This window comes from Mustela erminea, chromosome 19 (genome assembly GCF_009829155.1).
Source record: "Mustela erminea isolate mMusErm1 chromosome 19, mMusErm1.Pri, whole genome shotgun sequence".
NCBI classification, from domain to species: domain Eukaryota; kingdom Metazoa; phylum Chordata; class Mammalia; order Carnivora; family Mustelidae; genus Mustela; species Mustela erminea.
In genome coordinates this window covers 21,210,826-21,231,005 of record NC_045632.1, presented here as the reverse complement: position 1 = coordinate 21,231,005, position 20,180 = coordinate 21,210,826, and the positions used below count along the sequence as shown (strand labels likewise).

Genomic DNA, 20,180 nt, shown 5'->3' with positions numbered 1-20,180 from the left:
CAGACCGGCGCTCCCGCAGATCTGAGTTCAGCCCACATCTGCGGGATTGTCTGGAAACCATTAAGATATCTAAATGAAATCAATACTATATGTGCCAGGCGTTTACTACCAGGAACAAGCATTCAAGAGACCTGAGCTAATCAGACTTCCAGCTTGTGCCTCAGCCATAGACTCAACCCCAGGGGTGTCCTAATTGCCCAGACTAATCATAGAAGAGTTAAATTTATAACCAAGAAAGACATCTTGTTTTTCTTACCAGTCATCATTTAGGAGCGGGAAGGTTCACCTGTGAGGTGGGTGCCAGATGTGCAGTGGGAGCCCCCATGCAAAGCGGGACGCTTTCTCACCTGTCAGAGGAGAGGGAAGACGGATTTACTGGCAGCCGTAAAACCAGTCAGCCTCATTTAAGCCCTGGGTAGGGAGAGACTTCCACCAGCTCGCACACCAACCGGCAGGTTTTTCTTCCGAAAGCCCTGCCACTTAACCCACGTTCTGGAATACGAAAGGAAGAGGGTCATGTGTCTGCCAGCCCCCTGCATGCTTGGATCCCTGCCCCAGGGTTTTATTCTAAGGAAATAGCCACAGGAAAACAAACAGCATCAGTGATGTTACAAATATCTGTATCGCCTCAGGTTTTCCCCGGAGTTCCACTCTCGGCTTCTGTCCCTTGGAACTCTCATATCCCTTGGCAACAGGTATCTCCGCTCATAGACTGTACGAACAAGTCGCCACTATTATTCACCTTCCAACAAACTACAAAGCCACACAGTAGCTATTGGATGAGCCCGCACCATACTGCTGAAAAACCATAATGTAACAGGGGACCGGATTCCTAATATTTGCATTCTAGATGCCAACTGTGAGCATATTTTGTACTATTTTCAACAAATTACACCAAAATATGCAAAATGTTTATAAGGCCGCATCTTCTATTTTTGGCTCCGGTGTATTTGCAGCTTAATAGTCCCTTGGAGATTTGTTTGTCTCCTCAGGAGAAATAGGAAAGTGGAAAATGCAAAAAAAAAAAAGAGAGAGAGAGAGAGAGAAGCAGAAAGAAATGAAGATGCTTTGTTCGTGCAACAAGTTGAGTTCTGCAAGTTTTTTGTTTTGTTTTGTTTTGTTTTGTTTTAATTTTTTTTTCAAAAGTGCAGAGCCAGCTGTCCCAAGGGACCTTCTTCAACAAGAAATTTAATAACATTATTTGGATTCTTTGTGTCCTGGATTTCAGATGTATTTTTAATGCATGTGTCTTAAAACAAAACAACCATTGTCAAATGCTGTATTCTTTGCTCACCAGTTTAAATGGCTTCCTAGACAGCTTAGTTCAGAGAGCATCGTATGGGCTGTGATCAATGTAAACTTGTGGCTTGCATTCTTTGGCTTCCCAAGGATGTCCCTCCCCTTACCAAGGACCATTTGTCAGTTTTCTTCCCAAGAAAGGTGTCTCTGGTCTTTCTGATGTGAGCAATGACAGCCTCTTGCCTTTTGTGCCAAAAACACGGTTTCTGTGCTCACACAGCTGGGGATAAGAACCAATCTTTGTCAATTTTGTACCCTATGCCTGGGCAGCATGGGGGCTGATATGCTGGAGAAATGTACAGAATGCAGGACCTAAAAATGAGTCTGGGTTGAGAAGAGCCAACAGTTCCAGCTGCTGGACCAGAAAACCAAGTCAAAAACTTTCAATCCAGCTTCTCCATGGGAAACACGATTAGACAAATAAAAGGGCGGGGGCGGGGGTTCTTTTCCAATATTCTTTCTCATCAACTTAACCTAGGCATTGGGTCGCACGCCCTTGTTTTTTAACTGGACTAAACCTTGCTAACAAGGCTGAAAGCCTCGGCCAAACTCATTATTTAGCCAAAATGAAGAAAGTAGAGGGAGAGAGATTTAAATGAACAAGTCCTTGTTCTTTGCCAGCCTCCACTTAATACAATGGAAAACAGGCACGTCATGCCTCCCGAATCTTTACACTCACAGAAGGCCCTCGAAAGGGACTCATAGGTCGGATAAGCCAATGATACGTGGATGGATGACCCGGGGAAGCAGCGAAGTTGGACACAGACTCAAGAAGAGGTAACGCATCATCATTCAAATGGAGAGATCAAGGGGGATGTGAGTCTCAGAACTCCACAGCCTGCAGACTGGCAGGCCCTGCCCTTGGAGCACTGGGCTGCTCCGTGCACCAGGGCCTGGGACAGAGGCTGCAGACCTAAATCTGCCTTGAGGGCAAAGGCCAGCAGCTTCATACCCCAGGCAGAATGGAGATCAGGCTTACAGGGACACAGCATGCCTCCTGATGATGGGGAAGCAGGGACTTCTCCAGACCCAAGTCCTACCTCCATGGTTCTCACCTGACCCGCTCCCATGGCTGGGGGCTTTGTGCACAGGGACCGCTGTAAGAGAGCCCAGGTGATGGAGAAAGATCCTGGGGCCTCCACAGAGGGCAGCCTGCTACAGGCAGAAGGGCAAGGCAGGGTCGCCGGGACAGATGAGTCGATAGGGTCAGAAAGCATCCGGGAAACAACAGTTAATGGGGTAGATGCTGCTTCTAGTGGGTTTACCACCTGCCAAGCACCGTCCTCGGGGTTGGACATGTGTCAGCTCATTGAATCCTGACCACTGCCCTGTGGGAGGGTTCCACTGTGGTCCCACAGCAGAGTTAAGCCATTTGGGTGCGACACAGCAGGGTCCCACCTGTGCGGTCGGCAGGGGAGACACACCATGGACCCCCCTCATGCTCTGCAGCTGAAGGGGGCCTCTGGGGCTCAAGGCCATCACAAGGAGGTGAGGTGACAGGGAGGGGACCCCAGCTGGGAATCAGACCTCACCGGCATGACTTCTAGAATGACAATAATAACAATGTAATAAATCCATGCCAGACCAAATGCTTTACCATTGACGCCAAGCCAGAGCGGTGCCTCAGTAAGTGAGCTTCATGGGGGCACAAATGGAAATGCAATTAATGTGGCTACAAGATAAGCATTCGGGGGCATCAGCAATGCGATTCCCTTGGGATCTGCTCCCCAGTCGGACACTGGAGAAAATAATTGTATTCAATTACCAACGGCTCTGGCTTCATCTCTCCAGCCTCTGAAGGCCTGTGGTCTCATCGTCATCTCACAGTTAGAAAACCAGACATACAGCCACTCCCAGAGCCCACTGCCTGGTGGCCTGGCCCTCCTTGCAGACCAAGCCCTAAGCACAAGCCCCTAAGCCCCAAGCACGGCCGCAGCAGACTGGCACTTCCTTGGCACCATTTCCCATAAGACCTGGGGAGCATTTGTAAAAATGACCCTTTGCTTGTCTTGGGGCTCCGGAGGGAAGGGGCAAGGGAATGGGGGGGAAGAGAGGGAATGTTCGTCCTGTGGATTGAGTCAGGAGGAGGACATGGCTTGTTTAATCCTAATAAATCAGGGCGTCCCCGGGAGGTAGAAGCAACAGGGGATGGTATGCTAGGCGAGCCGCACATTGACCCAAGGCAGAGCTCGCAGAGAAATGATGTCCTCTTCAGCAGACTCCTGGAGAGATGGTCTGCATTTCTTCTGACAAATTAGAAGTGCGCCGAATGCAACCATTCCTCAGAAAATAGGCCTGATTTAGCAGTGTGCGAGCTGCCATTATCTTGCTGCATAAAAAGACCATTTAAGCAGGGCAGCCTCTAGAACACTGGCCCGCTGGAGGCAGCATTTCTGAAAAATTACCCCCTCGACTGCCACCTAAGCCAGTCACTACCCAAGGGGGAAGCCTCATTTACAACCGAGAAAACCAGGCAGGCTTTAATCAAAGGAGAGGCTTCGTTTGTCTTTGGTCTCTGCCTGAGCTCCCTGGCACCCCCGGGGGTCCCCAGCCCCTCACCACACCTCAGAGGGCCAAGCCAAGTCTGCGGCTACCCTGTGGGGACCGCCAGGACTACCACACTCAACGCTCCTTGCCTTGCCTGGGCAGCCGGAGCCCTCGCCATCCCCACTCAATACCCGAGCTATTACAAAGCAGATCCGGTCACACCGGCGGCCCAGAGATGAAACAATCCCTTTGCAACAGAGTGTTCGTGTTTGAAAACTTTGCATGCAAAGATTACAACCTGTCATTACGTTCCCCAGAGACACACTACCTTTTTGAAAAAGTATCTCTAATGAGATCTACAAATCTATGTTGAAGACAGCTTACTTTATTGTGTTTGTAAAGATGAAAATGTTTTAAATAGGTTGTGGCTCCCGGGACTGATAGCCTCACCATGAGGGTAAGGTCATTTTGAAATGTTAATAAAAGTTTTCATAAAATATGACGGCACTCCAAGAGTAATGTTTGGATGTAAAAATAACCATAAAAGTATAATTTCTACCAGGGCGCACACCGCAGTTTTTCTGCGTCAAGATACTTGCCCGAATTCTGGCTTCACAGGGGTTGCAGCTTTTCCAACTGCTTTGACAGCCACGATGGGATTCGGTCCTTATTAGTCAGGGCAGCCGAAGACTTTCCCAGCCTTTGCCGGATGCTCATATTAGAAACTTGCCCCGTGCAAGGTTTTGCACGGCCCTGACCTCGAGGCTGGTTCTCGAGCACTTGCCCCAAGGTTGGCTCAGTCTGCTCCCGGCTAAGCCCTCTTCGTGCTCAAGGAGAGACTGAGAGAGGCAGGGACACAAGAGGGATCAGGAAGGGGTGCCCTGGGCGCTCAGCCACCATGCTTTGGGGTTCCTGGGCTAAAGCAGGGGGGATCGTACCAAATTGGAATTATTCAGGTATTTCCTATTCAATAGGAAATTCAAGGTGCTCATTCCTATGAGCACCTTGGTTCAATGAGCACCTTGGTTTTTAAAATTAACCAGCCCAAAGGAAATGTCTCTGAAGTATTTACGAGGCAATGAGCTTACAAATGACACCAGGCCATCCTCCTTGTTGGCTAGACTCCACTGGCTCAAATCAATCCTGATGTTTCTCTTAGGGCACTGGGGGTGCATGGGGTCCTTAGGAGTCAAGGTTGGGAACAAAGCACTTTATGAATACCAGTGAAGTAAGTTAAGGTGCTAGAATCTGGGCTCGGAGGCTTAGGGCCAAGAGGACAGACCCAGTGTCTCACCTACTCAATGTACTAGCTACATCCCCTTCAGCAAAAGATTTTCTTTCTCAGTTCCACCCAGAACTGTAGCTAGAAATCCCTACAGTGTGTCATTGTCGTGGACTGTAGGGGACATCCTCCAACCCCTCCCGTCTCCTCCCTACCCTCCCACACAACCCCTGGAATGTGCGTCTGGAACCCAGGTGACCTGCTGCTTGCTGTCCTTCCACACTGACCGTTTATGAGGTCCTAAGGGTCCTAAGGGCTCTGTTGTCCACAAAGCCTGGCTCTGACAGAGCAAAAACTTTGCCATGAGTTTGAAAAACCCATTTTGAAACTTTTTGAAAGTATTGCTTTCCTTGTCCTAGCGTTCTGCCCTGGCAACCTTTTCTGGAAGCAGCGTGTCGGGATGACACAGGTCCTGAGCTGGAGGGAGGACCGGGTTGGGGGGCACGGCAACGTAAGCGACATGGAAGGGACACGAGGGGTGGAAACAGACCTTGATTAACGTCTCAGAATGTCACTCCACAAGTCTTCCTAGTTCTAGATATCACTGACTCCATTCGCTACTTTGTTCAATTCCTCCTCCCCAGGAAGGGCTTCCTGATCACGTCATCAGAACAGCCCCCATCAATCTCCCGCCTTCCCCTTCGTCTGCTGTATTTTTTCTTCTTAGCGCCTGTTTCCCTAAGACGGGACAATATGGACTTAATCGTTTATTATTTCTCATCCCACCGTCAACATCACGATGGAAGCCACAGGAGAGAAAGGACTTGGCCTTGTTCACTGCTCATTCTCAGTATCCAGAACAACGCTGGGCACAGGGCATTGGCTCGATAAACGTTTGTAAATGGACGGGCCATGTGAACAGGACCCTGTCAACTCCCAGGCTCTCACGAGACAAAGAGGCTCCTCGAAGCCGATGCTTGTAGCCAAAAGACATCTCCGGCATGCATTCTGTGTCTGGAGGAAAGAAAGCAAATTCACACCCAGAACCTGCTCACACACACACCATGGCTTGTGACGCGGCTCTGGGCAGCCAGTCACAAGTCCTGTGGAGGCGGCCCTCTACTGACCTCATTCTACAAAATTCCAGAGGTAAGCCTGACTGAAACAAACCAACAAACCGCCTAAGGAGTCGTTGAAGGGAAGAGGGAAGAGAGCCCACTCCTCCAAGCAGCGATGGGCTCCCCCTGACTGGGGAGTGCATTTCGAGGGTGAGGCACAGCTAAAAGGAATGCTTCAGAAGGAATTCCAAGCCAGTGGGAGGTCAGAGATTAGAATCTAAGATTCCTTCTTAAATGTTACGGTTTATAGTAGACAGAATAATGACCTCCAAAAATGTCCACATGCGAAGCCCACAGCCTCGGAACACACTACCCTTACATGGCAAAGGCACTTTGCAGATGGGATTAAGGATACAAATCCTGAAGGTGGGGAGATTATCCTGGATTATCCTGGTGGACCCAAACTAACACTTCAAGTCTTAAGGGAAAAAAGAAAAAAAAAAAAAAAAAAAAAGGAAACCTTTCCTGGCTTTGGTCAGAGAAAAAGACATGAAGGGGAAAACAGTGTCAGAGAAAGGCAACTTGGCCGCCATGAACCAGAGCATAAGGGCCGCCTCTAGAAGCCAGAAAAATGCAAGGGAATGAACTCGTCCCTCGAGCCTCCAAAAGGAATGCCTTGATTTCAGTCCAACGAGACCTGTGTCAGGCTTTTGACCACCAGAACTGCAAGATAATGCATTCGTATTGGTTAGCCACTGGGTTCGTGGTGATCTGGCAGAGTAGCAATAGGAAACTAATACACGGTCTTATGATGTCTTGCCCAAGTAAAAGAAAAATTATTGACCGGAAAGCCCTGAGTTCCGAGGTTATTCCCCCTTTTGATCTCTAGCATGAGATAAATGAGTTCCAGGGAGGTGGGTCTTTACCCTAAGCTAAGCCCAGTAACTAAAGATAGCAGAAAGGACATGCCAAGTTTAGAAGGGATAGTCTGGACGAAGAAAGTTCAGTATTTAGTCCATTTAAACTCTAGAAATCAATCACTCTCTACTACACATAAATTAAAATTTTCAGAACCAGAAGGTGAATCCTTTTCCCTATTGTTTAGACTGGAGGAATCTGGGTGGCTCTCCTGAATTCCCAGCTCACAGAGTCACACGTGGGTTTAAGACCCAGAAGGTGGGCACATCATCTCCAACGTGGGGACCTGGCTAGTGAAACAGGCTAAGCTCATTAGTTCCTCTGCAGGAAGCTGTCCCAATATTTCTTGTCTCGGAGTAAGGGTCCAAGTCCTATTCCAGAGCTGGGAGAAGACAATGCTACAAAAATCAACCACTTGCCGTGCCATCTTTGTAGGTGAAACTCATTCTTCTCTCAACTCCCACCCAAGAGGCTTCAAACTTGTCCATTTTGGAACAAATAAATATTCAGACATGTTGAACTGAAAAAGGAATAACTGACCTAACTTGTGACTCATTCTAACTAAATACCACGCCCTTGTACGATTTAACACCATTCATACGTCCCACGCAAGCTACTTCACCAAACCTTCCTCCAGCCTTCTCAGACGAGGACCCAAGTCAGAGTCAGCCCCTATCACTCAATGTCTTCACCCTTTCTCTGCAATCACCCTCTCTGCTTCCTAGGGAAATGACCTGAGTTTGCATACATGGGGTCCAGGTGTAAAATGGAATCCTGGCCCAGATCTAGGTCTGGGTAGGTCCACTTAGTAGCAACCTCCAAGTCCCCAAGATGCATAATTGAAATGGACATCTTTGGAAGTTGTTAAATCTCTAAATTGGCTCCTTGGGCCTTGGAGTAAGAACTATCATAGAACAGAGGTGGAAGTCTCTGAAACTGCTCCTGTGCCCAGTCAAGAGAGTAAAAATGCTTGTGATAAAAGGTTGTGGCTCCTGTATATATCTCATTTAATTCACCAGTCTGATCCCCGCAGAAATCAAACAGATCCTGAAAGATGATGACGGGCAAGCTTCCTAAAATGCATGCACTCCAAAGGGTGGGAGATAAACCCTAAGAAAATTCAGAGACCCATCAAATCAGTGATGCTTCTGGGGATGCAGTGGTCAAAGACACACGGGGACATCCCAATCAAAGTTATTGCACCTCACATTTCTAACAAATAAAAAGAAAACGCCCTATCAGTTTATCAACCCCTCCACCCCCAGGTTCTAGAGATACCTATTCCACTTTTCAGAATAGTGTTCCAATCCATTTGCTGAGTGATGAGTCTGTCTTCTGACTTTGAGAAGGGCCCCAGATCAGGAAAGGGTTCTGCAGCAGGTCCAGGATACAACCAATCCTTCTTACAGTCTTATTAGAAGTGATTGTGGTGGGAAAAAACTATGCAGAGTTTATGCAGCAAGAAATTATACACCATATGAACAACAACTGAAGTGTACTCCTGGGCCCTGGTAGAGACAAAGTGCTTCCCCGTGGAATATTAAGTTACCATGCAGGCAGAACTGACCATGGTGAACTGGGTTTCGTCAGACCTACCAAATCATAAGATCAAGTAAATCCAGCAGCAACCCACTGTCCTATGGGAGAATTCCATGAAGGGTTGGCCTAAGTAGGGCCAGCTGGCACAAGCTGGTATCCCAGACCCTGTGTCATCTGCTACTGTAGCAGGTGCCCCACCCCCACACCCCCACCCCTGGCTAACACCACCAATATCATAAGTACCCTTATGACCAGCTAATGGAGAAGGAAAAAGGCTGAGCTCAGTTCTCAGACCAGTATGTGAATATAAGCTTCAAAGAGACCATGGTTCCACACAGCAGTGGCCTTCAAAGACAGTAGGGAGGGAAGATCCTCCCAATAGCCTGAGCTTTGGGGTAGTGAACCTGGTAATTCACTCTGTAGATAGAAGAGGGGGAAAAGTGGCTTGATGTATTAATATATAGAGAGAGAGAGAAACATGGGCAATGGCAAATTGTTTAGTTGATTGATCAAGAGGCTTAGGAGGAAAATAAGTGGAAGACTGCACACAGAGAGATAAGGGAAAGAGGTATATGGAAGGATCTATGGGAGGGCACAAAATATGAAGATATGTGTGTGACTTGACAATGCCCAATAGGAAGCATGGAGGAAGCACTAAACCAATAAGCAGAATGATTGACTGAACCAGGAGGTATCTGCCAGCCTCTGAATGGAGCAAAGACATGGTTGCATGAAGGTTATGCATGGACCCAGTATTACGGGATTAATCTAAGATTCATCTAGCTACTACCATTGCCAAATGTCCAACTTTCCAGCAACAGAGGCAGGCCAGTGTTGAATCCTTGACATGGCAGCATACCACAAGAGAGTTAACCATCCACTTGGGGGTAACTGGATTACATTGCACTGCTTCTACCCTGGAAAAGGTAGTGATTCAGTTGGACTGGAATTGACACCTACTTTGGATAAGAGTTTGCCTTTTCTGTCCATCGGGTTTTAGCTAGCGCTTGTGTCCAAGGGTTTACACCAACGCTGGATCACACATAATGTTGCACTGGACCAAGGGGCCCACTTTAGAACATGGAACTATTGACCATGAGATCCACTGGTCCTTTCCCTTATCACACCACAAAGGAAACTTCCAGGTTCTTAGAGGAATGGAATGGTCCTTCATTTGAAGTTTCAGTTCAAACGCCAACTTTAAGATGACATCCTGAAAGAATAGAATATCCTTCTCCAGGGCTCTATCCACTCTAAAGCAATGAAAATTAGATGATTCTGTTTCTCCAACCAGTAGTGTACATGGGGTCAAGAGCTGAAGATGGAAGTTGGTTGACCCCCACTTACCATCCCTCCTAATGATCTGCTTAGAGAATTTGGGCTTGCTGTTCCTATGACTCTGAGCCCAGTGTTGCTAGAGGTCCTGATTCCCAGACCAAGAACCCTTCCACCAGAGGACTCAGCAAGAGTCCCATTACATTTTTCGCTATCATTGTCACCTGTTCATTTAGAGTTCCTATGCTGAAAGTCTAGCAAGAAAGGAATTGAGGAGATAGGACTGTTATAAATGCAGGCAGCCAGCTGTTCCAGAGAACCTCTCTTGTCACCAGAGCCCTATCTTGGAAACAGACAGATGAATGCATCAGCTGTGGCTGGAAAAGGGCATGGTGACCAGAGGGCCATTCCCTTTAGAGATGATCATTATACCAGGTGAGTTGCTCAGACTAATAGAACTGCTAGCTAAGGATAAGGATAAGAATAATATGTAGTAGAAGACAGAAATGATGAGTAACGGAAGTGGCCAAAGACCAGCTTCAGTGGTGGGGATTGTGGCTGGTCCCACTAACTGTCCTCTTGTAAGTCTCCCCTGGAAAAGAGAACCACCAGGATCCTGGAAGAGCTGTTTATAAAACATATTATACGAAACAAGTTAATCTGCATTGTGCAAAGCATAGACTGTGGCTGTCTGCGTGTGATTTACTAACTCCTGAGCGTATTCGTGGCTGAGAGCTCTCAGCCGAGTTCCCCTCTGGAAGCAGTCCTCAGATGATGGGACTTATCCAAGCCTTATCCAAGATCGCACCCACTTCTCAGAGGCAGCCTACCTCCAATGGCTGGTTGGTGAGTTAGAAGTAAGTGGTACAGGACATTGCTACAGAGCCATTCCAGCTCCAGAATGCTCCAGAAGATTTGCTGAGGCCTCTCTTGCGGCTCTGTTATGGCTTAACTTCTCCCTCTACCCAACTCTACTCTCCTTACTCTTCACAGATGTTGTTCCTAAGAGATTCTGCCAAGGAACAGTCTACAAGAAAATCTCAGAATCTCAGAATATGCTTCCGGGGAAACCCAACTTAAGATCAATTCTTGTTTTAAAAGACAGAGAGGGACTAGCCTTTTCCTTGGCTTCCTGAGTTATGGCATGCTTTCTCTTGCCCTAGAACCTTTGCATATGCTGATTCCTTTGCACCAAAGTGTCTTCTGTCACATGCTTCAAACTTGACACCAGGGAAGTCCTTGATGGTCCCTTGTCTGGATCAGATGACCGTTACATGTGCTCGTAGGACCACGCACTCCTCCTTCCTGAGACTTATTAGTTTGAATCCTATATTTGTGTCATCATTTGATTAAAGTTTCTTTTGCTCATGATGATAGCCCAGCACCTAGCACAATGTCAAACTCACGGCTGACAATAAATATCTATTAAATTAGGACTCTAATTCCACCATAAACAAGATTCAAACCCAACACATAAATATAGCCTTGTTCACTATAATCTGTCTTTTGAGGGTATTTTCCTTGTCTGGTGACTCAAACGATAATCACAGGCCCTGGTACAGTGTTGGTGCTCAGTAAATAATACCCGAGTTTACTTTTACACCATAAGTAGTTAGTACGTATTTCTGTTCTTTTGGTTTTTTTTCCTGTTAGACTGTGAGCTCCTTGAGAGAAGGTGTTCCCTCTAGTCGGAACTCAAAGCAAGGAGTTCGGCGAATGCTTATTGAATGACATCCTCAGGAAGTGTGAATGTAAACATCTGGCTCTTTTTGAGAGGATTCTTCTCTTTTCTTTCTTCTAGGCAGTTGGTATCCCAGAGACACCTACATTGCTAACAGAGGGTCAGAGGGTGCTAATCAGTTCATATTTACTAATGCAATTCTTTCTTAGGAAAACTGAGGACATCCCAACTCAGAGGGAAACGTGCCCTGGCATTCACTCTGCCAAATTAATGAATTTCCCAGACGGGTCTCAGCTCCCATGGATGCTGCAGGACCGTTGCAACAGGACCAATGAACCCCAATGCTCTCTGGGCTGAGCGGGACTGAGAGGGGAGACCCCATCCAAAGAGACGGCAGGGACTCGCGCCAGGCAGATACCGCCACACAGGACATGGGTCCGGTGCTGCTAGATATTCGGATTTTTCAAAAGAATGCAAAACTGGGTTTTTATGGGACTCTCTCCATTTTATATTTATCCTCAATTTCAAAAAAGAAGAAGACAAAAAAAGACATTGCGCTATCCAGATAAAATAAGCCCACAAAAGAGCCAAGTTCATGGACGGGCTTTGGCAAGCTTTGGGTTGGAAGTCAGACGAGGCAGCCTCTCTGATCTCACTGGAAGAGTAGGTGGGGCTCCGGGATTATGTGTGCCTCAGTTTCCCCATCTGTCAAATGAGTCGATTGGGCCAGAGGTCCCAGCAGTCCTCTCCTGGGTGTCCTTCTGCCTCCTGCTCCCTTTCTCACACCTCTAAACAAGTCTCGCTCATTTGCAATCTGAAGCCAGCAACTAGAAAGGGATGTTGCCGGGATTTCCATTTCTTTGAAGGGCTAATTACAAAAGACAGGGGGAAAAGCAGGCACCATGCTCCCTTTCACATCTCATTACATTTATTCAGCTTTATTACTAATTTCTTGGTTCATATAATGTTCACCCTGGGATCTGCCCTTTTGCCTGGTTACCCCAAGTCAGGAAACCTGCCTGAACTCAGGAGGCCCTGCTCACCTCCTTTGGTGTTTGCAGATTTTTCAAGCGACCGTCATGAGGCTCAGACAAGCCTCCTGAGCCAAGGGCTTCTCCAAAGAGCATGCTGTCCAAGGATGAAGGTGCAGCCGTCAGCATTCTGAAGGGGAGCCCAGGGAGATGCTCCCACGATCACAGGTCCCCCTTCCCCCAGGACCCACCAGCACGGTCAGGAGGCCTGTCCATTTGAAGACCCACACAAAAAGCAGGGTTCCGCTGCAGCCGCCAAACCCATCAGACTCTTGCCTGGGGTGAGAAGCTGACGTCTTCTTGGGGAAAAGTCCGGCGTCGTCCACAGATCCTAACACCGCCTCGGCAGCACACGCAGGCAGCACACCGGCCCTGGCCACCTGCCCTCGGTAGGGAGCAAAACCCAGACTCGGGTTATGGAAATTCATCTCCAGTTACTTTACACGAATTCAGGAAACAGGTCCCAAAAGAAGCCCGGGGCCGAACGCTACAGGAAATGTGCACACGCTCGCCATGAAATGCCAACCCAAAGGACAAACTCGGTAATCCCACCAATGATGTTCCAAAGCCGTGATGGCTAGCAGCCGACAAAAGCCCGCAGACCTCAATCCATTTTTATTGTATTCAGGCTGCAGTGTTGTATTTCCTGCCTCCTCTTAGCGCCACACATACAGTGTACTTGAAAACAAAAATCTATAATATTGATCCCACAATGTCACCACAATTATTCTTTTGAAACAGCCATTGAAAACAAATTACATCTGCACTGCCTTTTCATCCGCCTGCTGCAAGTGAGCAATGCTCACCGTGGCCTCCAGTACTGTGGCGTTAGCACTGTGTCACTGCCGACAGGACAGCCTGGGGAAAAGCGGTGGGGGAGGGGGCGGCCGGAATGGAAGCCAGATCAAAGGGCCAGGTGGAGAAGAGCGGGGTGGGGGGGTGGGCTGGCCTGGTCCCGCATCCGCAACCATCCAGGAGGGATCAGGAACCCCGGGCGGCCGCAGGATCTGTGAATCTGAAAAATTCTATGTCTGCATGCGAGGCTAGCTGCTTTCAGGGGCCCGGGACTCCTCCGGGCTCAATAGACCCAATGCAGTCGTTGGACTGATGAAACGGACAGAGGTTTAACCAAGGCCTCCTTTTCGGATGCTCAGTTTAAAATCTAATGACAACGAGTATTATTGGAAGCAATGTGATCTTCACCTGGTGGCACATAATTCCATAGACAGATCAAAGCCTCCTTCCCAGAACAGGGGCATTTAAGGCAGGAGAGATGCTCACGGTCCCCACTCTCTACACCCCAATTCCCAACAGACACCAAGATGACCCACTCACAGAAGGCTGGTCAGTCTTTCTCACTCTCTGCAAGCTGCATTCCAGGAGACAGCAGAGACCCACAGACACCCCCCACCTGCCCCCCACCATCGCTCCCTAGAGCTGAGGCCAGCAGCAGACGAGGTGCCCGGGCCCCAAGCTAGATCACAATCCCCTCCAAAACACACCGGCCAGGTGCCTTGGGAACGTCTGCCGTTGGGGGCCCGCCTGTCTGTTTTCGATTGTCATTCTTGGAAAAATTCTCCCTGCGCAGTAATTAAATTCCGTGCCACCGAGCGGTGGGCAAAGGGAAATTCTTTTGTTAAGGTTTGACCACACAAGTCACAGTAGTGGCTCTTGCAGGCGGGAAGTGATAACTTTGGAGCATTAAAAAAACCAATAGCCTTGTTGACATGGACATGGGAACCTAACCCCTGAAGCCTCCTGGTATGACGCATTGATTTTCCTGTCCGTGTACAGTTCTAAAGCCATCCATTCTGCCTGGTCAGGACTCAAAGGGCCAGAGAGAGGAAAAAAATCTGTTCTCTCCGCTGTACCTCCAGGCAAAGTTGAGAAATAAATTCTACGTTTGGAGAGATGATTTGTTCAAGCCATGTTTAAGAGAATATGATTGCATTAAAAAGGGGAAAAAATATTTTGTTTCCCTGTCCCACATAACCCGTAGCCACTGACCCTCATGCAAAATCTGAACACTGCAGCCGTGGCCTGGAAGGGTGCAGAGAACGAGGGACGGTTGTAGAGGACCTCAGAAATTGAGGATCTTATTTATGGGTCTCCGAGTAATATCACGGAGCTGCCCGAAAATGGCTCAAATGATCCTATCTGTCCACCTGTCGTTCCTCAGAGCCTCCTGCCACTGTTCCTTTGCAAAAGATGCCATTCTTCCTTGTTGGAGGGCACCTTGTGACATGACTCTCCTCCCGCACACTTCCTGACCCTCTTTTTTCCCACAGATAAAACAGGCCAGGCTGACTCACTCTTCAGGGTCTGCCTGAGAGCCGTCCTCAGCCACACACCTAACCCCGCCCCTGACCCACTGTGCGAGTGTGCAGCCAAAGGCTCCCCCGCCAGCCTCCCAGCCCCTCCCCCACTCTCCTGTGCATCCTGGGGTCCTCATTCAAAACCACCTCCGTGTCCCCAGAACCCCTCCCCATTCTTGGCAGTGACAGGGAGGGACTTCTGGGTGACGGAGAGAGAGGCCAGCCTTTGGGGGAATTTGCTGAGACACCACAGGGGACTCCGTGTGCAGCCGGTCTCACATGTTCAGGACTTTCTGAGTGTTTAGCTATTTCAGTTCCAAATAAAGAAAGCTTCAGCGCCGGTCAGGAGGCAGAGCTCATAGAAGTGGAAGACTAGTGTTTGAGCTGCAAATTTGCAGTGCCGTTCTGCAAAGTATTACATACATCATTTCCTGGTGCAGAGGAATATTGAGCTAGTTCAGTGAAGCCAAAAAGGAAAGACCAAAATCATGTAATTTCCCTGACCTAGACAGAACTACGGACTGCATACAGAAATAGAAAATGCTAAAGTGAATGTTCTTACAAGGTTTGTCTCTATAAACATAGACTCCACATATCCCAAGTGTATACAATGTGAACTCAATATCAGCATGCATGCAGACCACTGAAAGTCATAAACCCAGTCACACAAAACATCCCCTACCAGATGATTCCGTCTTGCTAGACCTATAGAAGTATTCTTAAATTAGGTTGGTGTGAATGTGTGCGTATATTTATTATTAAAATACTTACTGTTCTGCCTTTTGAAGTAGATGGACAAATGATTTAGGAGTGGGAATAGAGTAGAAATAAAATTAATGCAAATAATGTGTTGATTTTTTTTTTAGCTTGATTAGCCAAGCCAATGGAAAATTCTAGAAAACGTATACAATTATTTTAACTGTCACAGGCTGGCAATTGTAATTGACATGATTTGTACGAGATGCAGTGTAATAACTGAATATATTAAAAAAAAATCTCATGCCTTGATTACCAGGAGAACATTACTAGTGCCACAATATTATTAACAACACAATTATCGTGGCATCCCTAGGATACGCTCTTAGCACTTCAATGCATTAGTGAACCTTTGCTAACGAAGAAAAAATTAAAGTACAGCAAATTTCAAAGCACCAGTTGTACCCAATATCATTAAAAATTTATAAAACTTCCCCTGAACATGACAAGTGTTTGGTTTAAATGAAGATCAGCCACAAGGAGAAAGCAGAAATCTTCTTACTCTTTGTCTTCTTCCTCACCCTATCTCTCTGCCTCTCTCTTTCTCACAGACCTCCCCCAACCGGCACCACCTCAATCCAGCTGAAATATGTAACCATTACAGAGTGACAGTTTGACACACAATGACCCGTCAGAACATTCATCTCGCAATGTTTTATTTTAGTGAGGAGCCAAACTGCAGAAAAAATAAGCAAGTTGTTTCAAGGCTTGGAAGGAGATCAAACATTTCTGGCATCCCCACTTACCAGACCTTTGATTTACAATGGACTTGTCAGAGCCCGATTAGACAGTGTGTGCTTAAAAAACCTACAGAGGCTCCTCTGTGCCCCAGCCCACCGCCATGTCCCCCACAGAGAGCAGCATCCCTTTGTTCCCGGAACCAGCGAGCCTGGGCACAGGCACAGAACTTTGCACCCTTGCAACAGGGCCCCACAGCACGTAAAGCCAATCCGGCTGCAATTAAGTTCCTTTTGCCAAGGTGAAGAGAGAGAGAGAGAAAGAGAGAGAGAGAACGAACAAGGAGGGGACTGCCGAGAGAGGGTGCAGGCTGAGCTCTTCTGCCATTTTCTCTTCCTTCCAAGTCAAAATTTTCTCTTCCTTCCAAGTCAAAAGTTATCATCTTTCCCCCAGCAGGAAAAACATCCCCCACGACTGCTACACCAGTAAGCTCTCTCAACCTTATTCAAATGGAAACACTCAGCTTAAAAGAAAAAAATGAGTTGGACCAAAAGTGCAGGTGTTTAAAATATGTTCGCGGTATTACGATTTTTGCTAGTAATTACAACTATGAAAATGGCTGGAAATATATTGTTTCAATTTGTATGGAGAACAATTGCAGAGAGAGAGAGAGCGGCATGATCTGTGCCTGGCATTGGAATGTGTAATTCCTTAACCCTATATGGCGGCCCAGGGCTCGCCGAAGCAAATTATGAATACATGTGTTTGGAGAGCTTGAGTAGTAAATTTGGCTTTTGTGCATCCGTAACAATGCAATCTGACATGTGTGATTTATGGAATATTAAGTTAATACAGTATTATGAAATTAGCTTAATGTACTAAAGCTGTAATTTTAAAGTGAAAAACAATGCAACCAGACGTAAACAATATCAACATTAGCATTTTGTGAAAGCTGAAACCAATTCACTCAAAATGTGTCTGGAGAGTCATAGATTTACCTCGCCTAGACAGACCCAAGTCTCAGGAAAGTTTCAGACCCCGGGACAATATTTCGCGCTTCACAGGCCAAGCTGCTCACTCTTAACCCAGAGAAGGATGTTCCCCCGCAGCAGGTGCCCCCCAGGGAGCCCAACCCTTTGCAGCCCTCGGGGAAATGGCCAGAAATTATCCCGAGCTCTTCAGACAAAGTCAAAGGCTTCGCCCTGCAGTACCCTAGAAAAAATCTTCTGGAGAGAGGGCCGGGGTGCAGACACAATTCCAGAAACCTGGGGGTCCAGAGCCTAGAGTGAGACAGCAAAGTCCCAGCAAATCTTCCTGATTAAAAAGAGCAAGTCTAGCAGCCTAGCTCTGCAGCTCCTTGAGGCCCAGCCTGCTTGGGACATGAAAAGGAACCTGAAACCTTTGGGTTGCATCAGAATAAACCATCCCCACGTCAGCCCGGGATTCACGGGAGGTGGGGACTGGGTGAGTGGGGGGGAGGGGCTCACCTGGAGGCTTCTATCAAGAGCCACTGGCTGTGTGGATGAACTAGGGTCCGAGGAAGGTCCCCTCTGTTTCCTAAGCCTCCCCCCTTTACCCTCTCACCTCCCCAGGACTGAGGACTTGCTTGCATGACCAGGAGTCCTCTGTGGACCAGTGGCTGCAAACCAGGCTGTCTCGAGCGCCAGGTTTTGAGCTGGTGGGGGAAAAGAAACCCGTTAGAAAAGACTACTGTGGCTTTCTTTACTTTCAATTAGGATTACTGGAAATGTCATGAGCCTAAGTGAACGCATACGTCTGGAGCCCAGACGGGGCCCTCTGGGGCCTTTTGCTTCCTTGGTCCAAGCACACTACCTCCTGGTGAACGTCAGGCTGGTCACCCCAAACACAGATTTCCTCAAAGGCTTGAGAAACTAGTATGAAAGCATCGGACCTGGATTCGCCAGGATTCAAGGAGCTCGCTTGTCACAGTTTAATTAGAGTTCCAAGATTTGGGATCAAATACAGGCCTGAACATCCTTCAGGGGCAAGAGAACCACACATGTTGGTTCCTGCCGTTCAGATGGGTGGATACCAGGCCTGTTTAGTAAAGGACACCACACCTAATCCGTGGACAAGAGGAGGCTCTCACGGATGAAAGCTTCTCTGGGCCTTCGTGGAAGGGACCAGACACCGAACCCCAGGATGTTGCACCGTGGGGAGGCCCAGGGGACACACACGCTTGAACACCGACGTGAGGGCAAATGTATACACGTAAGGGCTTTTGCGGCATTTTCTTTTGAACCCTCCCTATATATGGCTTAACGTGGCAATCAGGATTATTCCATTTATCAACATGTCAGTGTCTTCATATACCCGTCGTAACAATAAAAGCATTCTACTTAAAATAAATGAAAAGTATATGTCAAACTTGGAGATGAAACAGTTGCCGGAGTTCACACTGGAGAAAATCAATTCTCAAATCTCGCAGAGAGGTTTTGTGCCTCCTCTGTCTTGCAAAGGCGTCTGGCTGTTTTCTCTTGGTTTGTTGGCTTTTATTTTTAAGATGCCCTGCATTTATTACGGGAGCCAGAGAGGCAAGAGCTGAAAGCCAATACTAATGTTTTAATTCCATCAAGTATGTTTCAAATCCCATTTTGCATTTTGCATTAGGAACCTAGACTCAGTCAATATTTCACAGCACGGCCCCGCTTGCGGTCAGGTATAGGGGCTTCACCTAACCTGACAAATGCTTCTGCTTCACGGCACGAGGATAAACGGGGCTCGGAGTGAGGAGCCCGCTCACCGCTCTTTCTCCCTGCAAAAGAGCAAATACACTGTCTCGACACAATGTATTTTCACAGAGAGACCACCACGCATCTGGCTCCTAACGGGAGTGCCTCTTGAAGAAGCCACCTTTTCCTCCTCCAGAATTATTAATCTCCAGAAATCGCAGAACCCTCCCCCAGAAAACAAGGTGCTCTATCCCAGCGTCAGAGCAGAGCAAACCAGATGTTTGTACTGAATTCCCATTTCCATATGCGCGCTCGCTGGGCTCTGCGGGGCTAGCCATCGCTCTCCCTGAGTGGACAGCAATGGCGATGTGGCAGCTTGCTTGATTCTGAAAGATAAACATGTTTCAAATGGAAAAACTAAAAATGAGTATACGCCTGCTCCCAGCTCAAATCTTGTTAGGTTTTTTGGGTTTTTTTTTTTTTTTTCACTTCTTTAAAGCAGGAAGTGCCCATTTTCTTAACCTCTCATTTTTTTCTGCATCACATATCAAAATATTTTAACTGGGGAAAAAAAGAAAACAGTAGTAGCAAACCCTGATGCCAAGGGTCCCACTTGAAGGTTTTCTAAATTCAAAGTCACTCGACTTAGAAAGAAACAAAGTGTCCAGATAAACAACAAAATGTGTACACACAGTCCAAAAAGTATACACATCAGTGTACGTGTGTGTGCACATGCACGTGTTTGTGTGTGTGCAAAACAGATGGGCTTCCTGAACACTTCCTATTCTAATAACACTTTTAAAATAAAATCAGAATATACGCCTTGATTTCGAAGAAGCAGTTTTCAGGAACTTTCTCCAAAGAGGTCCTCGCCTTCTGGTTTCCACCAAAGAGCATCAGACGGTCCTTGCTAACCCCACTGGAAGTTGATGACTCCGTTCCAGAGCTGCCAGTCTTAGAGGAGAAAATGCTTCCTTAAAATCTGTCCCTCCATCAGAGTGACAGGACTCTGTTGGTTTACCTGTTCTGCAACTGTGGTGACTCATAGGGGAACCATAACGGCAGGAAAAACAGCCTCAACAAGCCAACTGTCCCCAGACCCGGGCCATGGGTTCTTTGTAGCCAGCAGGTGCATGGACCCCATTCTCACCCCACTTAGCAAATTATGTATAAACAAATTAACTTCCTGGGCCGGTTCCCTCTGAATTACTCCCTGGTCTCCGAGTGG

At 47.5% G+C, this 20,180-nt stretch overlaps 1 long non-coding RNA gene across 1 annotated transcript in view; it reads right to left on the bottom strand.

The window, feature by feature from the left end:
• Positions 1-255: 255 nt before the first annotated feature.
• LOC116580204 overlaps positions 256-20,180 on the bottom strand; it is a 32,881-nt gene continuing 12,956 nt past the window's right edge. Inside the window, exon 3 of the long non-coding RNA XR_004281548.1 lies at positions 256-347. This is a non-coding gene — a long non-coding RNA (uncharacterized LOC116580204). The remainder of the gene's footprint in view (positions 348-20,180) is intronic.